The following is a 13,560-nucleotide window of genomic DNA, read 5'->3' as shown; positions in this document are numbered from 1 at the left end:
ATCTTGAATTAATTTATGCTTTTTTTAAATTTAGTTGCTCCTGTATTTCCATTAATTTGTTAACTGCTGAAGCAGAATGAAGTATTTTACAATATTCCTATTAATAGTAACAATAGTCCTTATAGCCTGCTGAGTAAACATGGAATCATTTATTGAAAGTTGTAATATGTGTATTAAACATGATTGTGACTGGCACAAATATGGTAGCTACCATATTTGTTCCAGAATTTTGCAGTATGAGGAAGACTGCTTTTTGAGATCTTATATTCTTCCTATTCAATTCTTTACTGATCTCCATATGACAAACTGAAAAAGGAAGAATTCTTAGGGCAGCCCTGAGTTGTTAACACTCATTTGAAAGCCAATGGCCTCTAATACTCAGAAATGTTGGTGGCTTTATCAAGGGATGTTTATCAGCGAAATATTTTCTACTTGGAATACTGTAATTTGGGCAAATTTTTTTTTTTAATAGCCTTTGAAATCTGTCATGTTAGAGAATATGGTTGAAGGTCAACAGCTATCATTTCTTCAATTAAATAATGGATCTCTTTAGCCCTGTGGTCATTAATATCCCAAAGCTTCTTCTTTGTTAATACTGCTTCTATAGTAGTTTGCACTTCAACAGGAGGTTCAATGGTGCTGCTACTTGCTGAACATCTAGCATGTGCTATGAGAGCTTCTTTGGACTCAGGGAAGGTACCCGTGGACTGGAGATGCGCAAATGTGACCCCAATTCACAAAGAAGGATCAAAGGGAAACAAGTAATTATAGACCTGTTAGTTTAACTTCTGTTCCAGGAAAATTAATGGAAGCACTGGTTAAAGGAGCACTGCAGGATCATCTAGACAAGACTTCAGTTACAGCTTGGACACAGCATGGTTTTGTTAAGGGAAATTCTTGCCTGACCAATTTGATTGGATACTATGATGTGGTCACAAAGGAACTGGATGCAGGGAATAACTTTGATATCATATATTTGGATTTAGAAAGGCTTTTGATACTGTTGCACATGAAAGACTGCTGAACAAATTGGAGCAGTGTGGCATTGGAGGCAAATTTCTGCTATGGATAAAGGGATGGTTGAGTGGGAGAAGACAGAGTGGTAATCACTGGACACTGCTCACCGTGGACTAATGTTATTAGCGGAGTCCCTGTTTTCTATATTTATAAATGATATTGATGATGGTATATCAAGCTTAATGTCCAAGTTTGCAGATGATACGAGGGTTGGCAGGGTTGTTAAGGACACTAATTACAGTACACTGCTGCAACAGGATCTAGAAAAGTTGAGCAGATGGGCTGAGAGGTGGCAAATGAAGTTTAATTGACAAATGTAAAATACTACATATGGGAAGCAGTAAAGTATCAACTCTGTGGTACTACACTGACAGTGGTTATTTGTTTTTTTTTTTTTTTTTTAGGAGCATTAGCAACTAAGGCCATATTGCTCTGGGAATATGCGGTGGTCATTCCCTGACCTTTCCGCATTCTCCGTATTTGGTGGTGAACGGCTCAAACCCCGGTCTAATACTGACAGTGGTAGAGAATGAAAAGGACCTGGGGGTAATTGTGCAAGCAGATATAAAATTTTCTGAGCAGTGCAGATGGTCTGCAAGAGTAACGCATAGTCTTGTCAATGATGTACAGGAATTTTTCTAGCAGGGAAAAGGAGATGATTATTCCCTTGTATAAGGCAATGGTCAGGCCACACCTTGAGTACTGTATACAGGTCTAGAGGCCTCATTTTAAAAAGGATGTAGAGCTGTTGGAACGAATACAGAGAAAAGCACACCAAGAAGAGTACAACAAGATTAGTGAATGGAACAAAGGGTTGCTCTTACGAAGAAAGGCTTAAGTTTTGCAGATTACAGTGTCTGGAGACTAGGCATCTGCGAGGTGATCTGACTGAGATGTATAAAGCCTTGAATGGCTTGAGCATGCTCAACGCTGATGGGAATCTTCCTCTTGCTCAGAATAATCACCTGAGAGGGCAGAAATTCAAATTGAGGAAAGACAGATGTAGGATAGATGTGTGGAAATTTGCCTTTAGCCAGCAGGTAGTTGGTTGGTGGAACAGACTTCCATCCTTTGTTTTGGAAGTTGATAGCCTAAATAGATTTGAGGCTGAGCTGGACAGGTATTTGGAATGGGGGGATGAAATGGGAGCAGGGTTTTTTTTTTTTTTTTGGGTGATGCTGCATAAGCTTTGCTTTCTTGCATATGCCTCTACTAATGCTAATGTCCTTTTCAACTTATCTGATGCTCAGTTTCTTTTGCCATTTCTTCTGGATGGGACTTTTTGAGATGATTCATCATATTTGTGGTTGTAAACCTTTTGGCTGTTTTACCACTCCTTGATATGGTGGCATCACATAAATTACATATGCAAACTTGGGATTTATCGTAAAATATTTCCATGCAATACTTGGTGCCATAATGGTCCCCTTGACAATTACTTAAATCCAAGGCTGTATTGGAGGTATATGCCGTATACTCTCTGAATTTTTTTTTTTTTTAGGTGAATAGATATACCTTCTGGTTTTTGAAAGACTTGAAAAAAAAATCATTAAAATATTTACTGAAAATTAAAAAAAAATTTATTAGAATTTGATTCTTAGGCAATACTTATAGTTTTAAGTGAATTCAATTAATACTACTTAATAAATCACCTACTTAATAAAATTTAATATTTATAAATATTAAATGTTATTAAGATTTACTGCTTAAATCTTAATAAAATTTAATCTGAAAAAATATTAAGAGGCTTAGAAACACATTATGGATTAACAAGGTGTACAAACAAACTGAATACAACAAGGGGCGAAGGTAAAGAAACTCAACATGAAACACATGGGAAACTAACCGACAACAAGCACAGTCTCTTTCCCGAGAATGCAGCAAAAAACTGAGGTAGCAGTTTGTTGAGTAAGTTTCCCATAATTTATCATGGTTCTCGTGTTGGCTTTCATTCCAAATTTCCAGCATCCTCCTTATAAATGACTTTTTCAAGTCCCAAGTTTGACAAAAATAACCAATATGTATTCTAATACTATTATTAATACTGCAAATAACAAAATATCACTTAAATTTACCTATAAAACCATTACTCATTGGTGTCGAGTAGAATTGAAGTCCCCAGCGCTGCCCAAGTCCAGAATGGTAGCAACGTAGAAAGACTTAAGTAGAAAAAAAAAATTTTTTTTCATACACAAGCAATTCTTCTTAACAGAGTCACGTGAGTGGTGTTTAATTGTCTGTGCGTATCAGGGAAGTGCTTCTGAGATGCAAATGATGCATCGGTGTCTCCGGGATGCAAAAAATGCCCGCCAGATGATGATCTAAAAGAACTAGCTACAGATATGTAACTAATTCTGTAATTGCACACCCTTAGACATGAATCATTATAATATTCCTTATATTAGCACTGTTTAGTTGATATTTGACTGCTGTAATTAAGCAATAGACTTTTTCAGTGGGCTGCTGACTATTAAGGTGGGAAAAAGCATTGTAATGACTGATCGGCCGATTGACAGAAGTTGATTAATCAATAATCGGGCAATTTTCCTATCAGTGCAACTCTAATTTCAATACAAAATAATTGATGTCAAATCCTATTATCAATTTCTTATAAATTCATAATAGGAATTAAGTTCACTGTAATGGAATTTACTGTATATAAATATTAAAAGTACAATACTTCTCCATTTGAAGGTAACACATTTCTTTTGTGTTGCCTTCAAAAGAGGATATCTTGTGGAGTTACTGAAACTAAGAAGTCAATAAAAATCAAAAGTTCACTACACGGGATTGTTGAAAACAACAATAATACAGTAACTAAGGAATGTAATCATGTCACCAACTGTATACCTGCAGGACTGCTCTGTTTTAAAGGGCTATAGTTTCACAGGAGGACTACAGTATAAAGAGAGGGGTGCATTACAAAATGAACCAGAGTGTGACTACCTGCAGTGAAAAATGTAACAAGCAGGGTTTCAGATTTTGAGTGTTATAAAGAGAGGATCATTATTCACTTGGGACAGGGTATTATTCGAATATGAACTGAGTTTAATAGGTAATAGGGACATGCTGAAAACTGTCAGGAGTCAATGTCACAATATCTGTGTCTGCAAAAAGGCTTGGGGTGGAGAGGAGGGATTCAGTGTAGCCTTCCATAGTCAGGCAGAATAATTTTTGTAGAGATTTGAACAGAAGTGACACAGGGGTATTTTATGAAGGCCCTGAAGAGAAACCCTTGCACCCTCACCCCACAGTGAGGGAGGATGCAATGTAGCTGTTCCGATGAGCATAACACATTAGCCAACGAGCCTTCTGACACTGGAAGAATGTCCCAAGGATAGTGATGATACAAATGAATGGAAAGCTAAAGACAGGGCAAAAAATTTATATAATTTTAATGGATCTGTAAGTGCAGTAAATAATATAAGCCTGTCTGAACCCAATGTTCAAATTAACGTTAGAAGTGTTGCTAAAAAATAATGTATGAAACCATATTAGGGTGACTAATGCTGACATAGTAGGCAGTACAGAATTTTCCTGTTTTTACAGAATCTGGTGATGCCCAGAAACAAGAGATGAGATTTGCTGTATTCAAGATGTACAGACATGAGAAAAGGTGTTGAGTGAGGTGAAGGTAATGAGAAAGAAAAAAAATATATATAGTGCTTTTTTTGGGATGGTACGGCGTACCGCCACCTTTATTAACAGTGACGTGTGACATTTGGATGTAATGCACTTCGAAATTTGTAATATTCCGTAAATTTGCTATTCAAATAAGCTTAAAATTATTTAACTAAATTTGCATTTTTCACTGTCTATTGTTAAGATATTTTCTGTATAAAACTGTATAACAATTTTTATAATTCTAAATTATTCAGTTGGACCAATTTAACAAAGTCCTTTTATAGTGAATTATTTTTAATTCCCCTTGGAAGTTGCATCTAAAATACTTTCCGATGAGCCACAAAATTTTCATATAGCGAATGGATTAGGAGAGAATTAACTCAGTATGCACTGTTCGTATTTCTAGCCTTCAGGCAATTAGTGCTGCTACGCATATTAAAAGGGCTAAAGGGATTACCATTCAACAACTTAGTGGTACCTGGTAAAACGTATTCAACCACCTGTCCCACATATGGAGAAGTCATGCTGGTCAGCAGTGAGCAGATCAAGGGGTATTCCCAATGCGCTCTGGTCCACCTTCTACTACGGTGGTGTCCAAAATTTTCTCGTACAGGGGCCATATTCAAAATAAATTCGAAGTTAGATTTATTTAGTGTGTTCCTTTTCCCATATCTGGTTGCATTTAAAAGTAAAATTTAAAATATTCGAAAATTTTATTAAGTACAATACACAATTATATTTACTGAACAAAACATTTAATGAGAATTTTTTTGATAATTAACAAAATTTAAAATGCTATTTTAGTTCACTTTCCTGGCGGGCCATAGGTTGGACACCGCTATGAATCAACTGTAAGCGTCCCGTTCGAGAATTAGGAAGGAGTGATTTTATTTTACCCCAACAAATAATCATCTGTTGTTTCACGAAAGTGCGTTATCCACATTTTTCCATAAATTACTATAGTAGTAGTTGTGGCATGTGATGCAAGAAAGCAAATGTATGAGCTTATGCAGCATCAGCCAAAAAAAAAAAAAAAAAAAAAAAAATCACACCATTCCCTCCAAATGCCTGTCCAGTTCCTCCTTAAATTTATTTAACCTATCAACTTCCACAACGACAGATGGAAATTTGTTCCAGCAATTAACCACCCGTCGGTTAAAGGCAAATTTCCGCACATCTATTCTACATCTGTCTTTATGCCCCCTTAGATTCGTAATCTGAACAAGTGGAAGGATCCCATCAGAATTCAGCGTGCTCAATCCATTCAAGGCCTTATACACCTCAATCAGATCACCACGCAGGTGCCTAGTCTCCAGCCACTGCAATTTGCAGAATTTAAGCATCTCTTGGTAAGAGGATCATTTCATTCCCCTCACGTATCTTGTTGCCCTTCTCTGTACACGCTTAAGCAAATCTACATCCTTCCTAAAATGAGGCCTCCAGACCTATATGCAGTACTCAAGACGCGGCCTGACCACTGCCTTATACAGAGGGACAATCGCCTCCTTCTCCATGCTAGCAAAATTCCTATATATCATTGACAAAACCCCATGACCTGCCCTGGCAGCCTGTCTGCATTGCTCTGAAAACTTCATATATGACTGCACAATTACTCTCAGGTCTTTTTCATTTTCTATCACCTTAAGTGTAGTACCACACAGTTGGTACGTTTCTCTGGAGTTACCTCTACCCATATGCAGTACTTTGCATTTGTCAAGGTTAAACTTCAGTTGCCACTTCTTAGCCCATCTGCCCAAATAATCTAGATCCTGTTGCAGTAGCACACTGCCATTACTATCATTAACAACCCTCCCAACCTTTGTATCATCTGCAAACCTCGACAATAAGCCTGATATACCTTCATCAATATCATTGATAAATATACAAAACAACAGAGGACCCAACACTGAACCCTGTGGGACTCCACGAAGAGCAGCACCGATTCATTACCACCTTCTGTCTTCTCCCACTCAACCATCCTTTTATCCATTATAGCAACTTACCATTAATACCATTCTGCTCCAATTTGTACAATAGTCTTCCATGCGCAACAGTGTCAAAAGCTTTCCTAAAATCCAAATATATGATATCAAAATTATTTTTGCATCCAGTTCCTTTGTAACCACATCATAATAGCCTATCAAAGTTGTCAGACAAGACTTTCCCTTAACAAACCCATGCTGTGTCTGAATTATTGCTGCAGTCTTGTCTAGATGATCTTGCAATGCATCTTTAACCAGTAACCATTATCCATTATCCATTATTTTATCCAGAAATTAAAGTTAGAAGTTGAACTAACTGGTCTGTAATTACTCGTGTCACCCTTCGATCCCCCTTTGTGAATTGGGGACACATTTGCACATCTCTAGTCTGTGGAGACCTCCCCTGAGTCCAGGATGCTTGTAATTATGGCTAAGGGTTTGCTTAGTTGCTTTGCTACCTCCTTTAATATAACTGGATAGATCCCATCCACCTCAGGTGCCTTTCTTATGTTTAACTTCAACAATTTCTCCTCCACTTTGCTCTCAGTTATTACAAAATCATTAAGCACCCTGCTACAATTGATAACCTCCTGGCATTTTCGAACCTTAATAACTCCTCATGTGTGAATGTAGATGCAAAATACTCATTCAGTTTGTTTGCTATCTGAGCAGGATCATCAACAGTCGAACCATCGATATCAAGTGGACCAATCAGATTCATCCCCTTCCTTTTAGAGTTTATATAAGTAAAGAAATCCTTGCTGTTTTTCTTAGCATCTTTTGCCAAAGATTTCTCGTAATCCGCCTTCGCCTGCCTAACCTCCTTTGTAACCCAATTACAGACTACTTTATATCTGCCATAGGCTTCTTAAGTCGCTTGATAATTTATATGCATCCTATGCATTTTTCTTCTGTGTCACGAGTCGCATTAGTTCATTTGATAACCATTTAGGCCTAAACCTTGAACAATATTTCTTAATAGGTATGAAACTTTTAGTAGCATCCACGATTAATTCCTTCAAGGCTTCCTACTTAGAATTTACTATTGCTAAAATCGTCAGTTTATCCCACTGTACTCACCTTTACGGAAGCAAAAACCCTTTCCTTTCCTTTACCCCTGATGGTAATTATACCTTTAGGTAAATCCCACATCAGTACACTGTGATCACTGTCACCTAATATGTTCCTTTATCTGCAAATTCTTAATACACAAATGATCACTGCTGATAACCAGATCAAGAGTATTACCCTCTCTGGTTGCCTCTCGAACATGCTGCTGCAGAAAACAATCATCCAATAAATCCACAAAAGTCTTACTAGTGTGTGAGTGACCAACTGACAAGTTCCAGTCAATATCTGGGAAGTTAAAATCCCCCATTATAAGACATTCTGATTTACTAGCCCACTCTATTTCTCTGTACAATTGTTCATTGTACTCATTCAAGTCATTAGGCCTACAACACATTCCTACTAAGGCGCCTCCGTAGCCAGGTGGGAAGGAGCAGCAGTGCGAAGCACACGCTTCTTGATTAGACCGGGGTTCGAGCCCATCACCACCAAATACGGAGGATACGGAAAAGTCGGGGAATGACCACCGCATATCCCGGAGCAATGTGGCCTTAGTTGCTAATGCTCCTAAAAACCAAATAACAACAACAAACACTCCTACTCTTATTTTTGCTTTCACAGTGCTTATGTCACACCAAACTGACTCAACAGTGCATTGTTCATCTATATCAACTGGATGCACTTCTTTTGATTTTGTTTTTTTTAATTAACAGCATAACACCTCCTCCCTTCCTATCCTTTCTGTACACATTGTACTCCCCAAATTTCAGTTCTGCATTTCTTATATCTGTGTGACACGTCTCTGCTATCCCAACAATATCCGCCTTTGACCAACACTTCAAATTCTTCAAATTTATTTACTTTACTTCTAGCATTGGTATACATGTACCTATTCCTAGTTACCCTGACACATCCCATATACCCACCTGTTTCACGATGACTGCCATTAGTCCCTGAAACCCCCAGCACCCCTCGCTCCAGGTCGCTACTTATTTTAATAGAAGTTGTGCAAGAATCACCTTAACCTCTGCCTGCGGCTACTTTTAACCTTTTAGTCTGTGAATCTCCCCAAGCTAGCAGTTTTCCGCCCCACCTAACACTGCCTCAATAGCATCAGCAAATATTCTTGCACCCTTTCCATTTAAGTGTATCCCATCCCTGTAAAAGCAGTCTCTCCTGTTAACAAGCACAGACCAAGCTGAAAAAAATTCTACCCCTTGAACTATCTCTGTTTACATGGTCACAGTACCTGAATATCCGAATGATACTGACAGTTTCAAAAAAAGAAAGAAAAGAAAAAATTCAAATTTAAGAACTAATGAGAACATTGGTGACGAGATGAGGACAACGAAGGTAATAAACCTTGAAGTTGAAGGTAATAAAATGAAGTTAGAAAATTGTCAATTAGGTTACAGTTAAATGAAAGAGATACAATTCGTGGATTTCGGGAATACCTAATTGAAAAGATGGTTTCGCAAGAATTGAACCATTTGATGGACTCTCTGAGTACGATACCAATTTCATCGAGTCAATGTGAACAAGGATTTTCACAAATCAATCTGATTGTCAGCCCAACCAGAGCTTCGATGACAAAAATAGTTTCTTAAAATTGTAGGCCCACCACCGACCCGCTTCGATCCAGCAAAATATGTCAATTTGTGGCTGCTTCAGAAACGTCATTCAGCAACCAACACACAAAGAGGAAGAAAAGAAGTCGGCGTGTCAGGGTTTCGGATGAAAACTTAATAAAAATTTGGAATATTCTACAAAAACTTTATTCTAAAATTATTTTTACTTATGTTATTTATTTTTACTTTTTATTTTTAGGGGCCGTAGTCTAACGAAGGACCCTTATAATGTCACTCGGTTGTCTGTCCGTTGTCTGTCACAGCACTGTATCTCTGGAACCACTCGACCTATTGACTTGAAATTTTGCATGGGTTTGTACATCATGTGGGCCAACATAACACCATATTGATCATTGTTGGAAAAAAGTCTTTGAAATGTGGGGGTAACAAAATGTTGTCGACAACCTATAGCTTATTATACACCATTGGAAACAGCTCAATGAGTAGGTTTAAAATATTTTTTAAATTAAAAATGGTGGCACCAGACAGGAAAATGTGAGTAATTTTCGTGTACCCCCCCCTCTATTTCCCTCGCTGATGGAGCTAAAAATTTAAAAATCACGTTAGAATTTGTTATTCGATATTTTTCGAGGGAAAACTATTCCGATTGAAATCTATCATTTACTTTTTGTGTTAAAATAAAAAAACCAATGTTGTATTGCACTTCGATAGTGCGCTTCTTTGTATTAAGCAACTCTCCTTTTGGTGACAAAAATGTTGCTAAATAGTTAGTTAATAATTCTATAAAGGTCATTTATAAATTTTGCGACAAGAAGTAATTTTTAACAGTTTTCAAAACTGGAGTTGTCCTGACAAGGAGGTACTCAGAGAGCCAGGGTGGGGAGGCGCCTGCGCGGAGTCTTTCACAGCCCTCACCTGCCAGTCGCTTCTCCTCCAAGACTTTAATCGCTTCTCCAGAAAGAAGTTGGAGTCACTTCTCCCACCCTTTTCATTCATAGCAACTGCAAAGACTCAAATAGACAACATTTTCGTTAGTTCCTCAGTTTTAGGCCAAGCCGGGGTACTAGAAACTTTTTTTTCAGTTACCATAAAGCTCTCTATTTGAGATACTACACTAACGACCATTCGTGATTACGGATCCTTCATCCTGAGTGCCTGGCACTCAGTAGTTGACCGATTTATTTACTTATTTTTTTATATACTTGAATAATAAATTTATGCTTAATAAACTGTGTTAATATACTAAATTTGTTGTTCTTATTCCAAAAACATTACTACGAAAGTAACAATATCAGGAAAAAAAAAACTTTTAGAGTACTTGTCATATCTTTTTAATTTTCAATTTTTCCTGATAGCAAAAAATGAGTACGGCACCTATTTTTCTACAAAAAAAGCACTGTATACATATATATATTAAAAAGAAAGTGGAAAAGAAAATGATTGAGGCCAATAGTAAATAAGGCACCTATGGGCGATAGAATCAATCTGATTATATTCAAAGAAATAGCAAAAGGGTTAAGCAAACCATTGGCCTTAAATATGAGAGCATCCTTTGTTCAGGGAAATACCTATTGATCAGAGATGAGCAAATATCTCATCTGTTCAAAAAGTAGGATCGAAAGGTGAAGCAAGTAATTAGAAACCTGTAAGCTTGACTTCTCTCCAGAGAAAGTAATGATCAGTGGTCAAAGAAATATTGCACACTTTGCTACTATGGAAGAGGTGAGTGGCAGATGACAGGGCGATTATAAATTGGAACTGTGCTTCAAAGACTAATGTTATTAGTAGTCCCTCAGGGTTCAGTGCTGGGTTTCTTATTGTTTTCAATAGGTAATGTCAAGCTTATTGTGTTTACAGATGATACAAAGGTTGTAAAGGTGATTAACAAGAAGAATCAAGGTATAATACTGCAGCAAGACCTAGAAAAATTAGGCAGATGGGCTGAGAAGTAACAATTGAAGTTTAACACTAGTAAATGCAAAGCCTCGAGTAGCAAAGTGATCAGGAGTGGGAGTGCAATAGCACACACTCTTGAAGCAGACCAGGGTTCAAGCCCCTGGGCTGCTAAATATGGTCGATGTGCCAACCTGCACTGGACTAGCGTGGCAGATCATGGTCCATTTTCCTCAACATGAATCATCAAGGTGGCTTCCATCCTCCAGTGGATTGATAATGACTGCAGTTAACCTTTACCTTTTTTTTTATATCCGAGGTGGAGGACAAAAGAGACCTCAGGGTCACTGTATAGTCCAATATGTTCTCTGGGCAGTGATAAAAGGATGTGAGGACAGCTCATGGTGTTTTGTTGGTGATATTTAGGAATTTTTCCAGCAGCAGCAACAAGGTCATTATCCTGTTGTATAAGGCAATGGTTAAGTGGCACCTTGAGTACTGCATAAAGTTTTGGAAGCCTTATTTTAGCTAAGATATGGATCTGCTGGAATGGGTGAATAAAAGAGATTAGTATTGGCACAAATGGGTATTTTTACCAAAAAAAACTTCAGTTCTGCAAGCTGCAGCATCTGGAATCTAGGCAGCTGCAAGGAGACCTGATTAAAGTGCTTAAGATTTTAAATAAATTGAGTAAACTAAATGCTCGTGGAATGACACACATGAAGGGAACTGAAATTGAGAAAGGTTAGTTGCAGAATAGATGGGTGAAAATTTTCCAGAGAGTAACTGAGGCCCCGGATGCCAAGCGTTTTCCGTGGCCAAGCGATTTTCTGAGCTCTATAAAGCGATTCAAAGCGTTCTCCTTTAAAGGAATCACTCTTCTTTTAAGTTCCCCGTTAGTTTCTCTTAAGTTCTTAAAAAAAGCACTGTAGACTTCATCTTACAAGTTGTAAGTTAAGTCAGGAAAGAAAAGGCAACTTTCCTTTTAATTTTATTAGAGTTACTAACCCAACTAACCTAACAACCGCTTGGCCACTCGTGGCATTACTCCTGCCTCCCCGTGGCGGGGCCGGTAACCTGAGTGGGAAAGCCAACCCTCAGGGCCAACAGGAGTACAAAATGGACAAAGAAACCTTTCCCTCACTTGATCAGTTGAGATCACCTACTGATCAAGACCAACCCGATCATGACTCTTACCAAAATCAAAATAAAAGACAAAAAACAGACCTATGTCAACAAGATCACCCAGCCTTTCTCCTTATTCATTCTGTTTCAGATTCTCCGGTTAGCAAATTATCCCCATTTCTAATCCAGAAATGCTTGGAAAATGCTGCAGGATCACCGAAGATGGTAAAGCGATTACAGTCTGGAGATCTGCTGGTAGAGACAATGAAGCCAAAACACTCAGAATTTTTATTGAAACTGACAACTTTTGGTGGAATTCCCGTGAAAATAACGCCTCATGCCACTCTGAATACATCAAAAGGAGTTATAGCAGAGTGGGATCTGATTAACATCTCAGAGGATGAAATTGTACAAGAATTGACAGATCAAAAAGTAATACATGCAAAAAGAATATTAATCCGGAAAGATGGAGAATTAAAGCCAACAAGGAACATAATACTGACCTTTAGTACCCCAAACTTACCAACAATGGTTAAAGCAGGGTATCTGAATTGTCGTATACGTCCATATATACCGAATCCCATCAGGTGTTACAAATGCCAGAAATATGGACACTCCCAGGTAGCTTGCCGTGGCACTATGATTTGCCCAAACTGTGGTTCAACAGAACACACTCAAGCAGATTGTACCGTAACCTCCTTCACCTGTCCCAATTGCAAAGGTAACCATCCGGCATATTCAAAAAATTGTGAAATGTGGAAAGTGGGGAAAGAAATACAAAAATACAAAACAGAAAACAAAGTAACGTATCAGGAAGCCAAAAAGCACATCATGCAGTTTATGCCAAAACGCACGTATGCACAAGCAACCAAACACACTCATTCTATTGCTACTCAAACTGACATTGCAGTCCCTCCAAACATTTCTTTTGCAGATTGGGCCAGGTCCGTGCTTAATGTTAAGCCACAACCTGCCAAACACAAGCAACTGGAACAAGCAATTAATACACCAATTTCAGTTCCTCCTAATGTGCCTGAAACTACAAAAAAAGCAGAAAAAATAGTACCTACAGATCAAGCTCAGACCAAGAAACAGTTCCCTATACATATGGATGTTGACAATAAAACTGACCAAGAAGAAACTATATTAGAACTTCATGCAGAAGAACACATGGATACAGAGAGACCGGTTTTCCCCAAAAAAGACAGAAATAAATCAGATCGTTACAAACAAACTGCTTCAAAAAAACAGACAGATCAAAA

This window comes from Mastigoproctus giganteus, chromosome 13 (assembly GCF_048544385.1).
Source record: "Mastigoproctus giganteus isolate SK-2022 chromosome 13, ASM4854438v1, whole genome shotgun sequence".
Taxonomy (NCBI): Eukaryota; Metazoa; Arthropoda; class Arachnida; order Uropygi; family Thelyphonidae; genus Mastigoproctus; species Mastigoproctus giganteus.
This window is presented reverse-complemented; position numbering follows the sequence as displayed.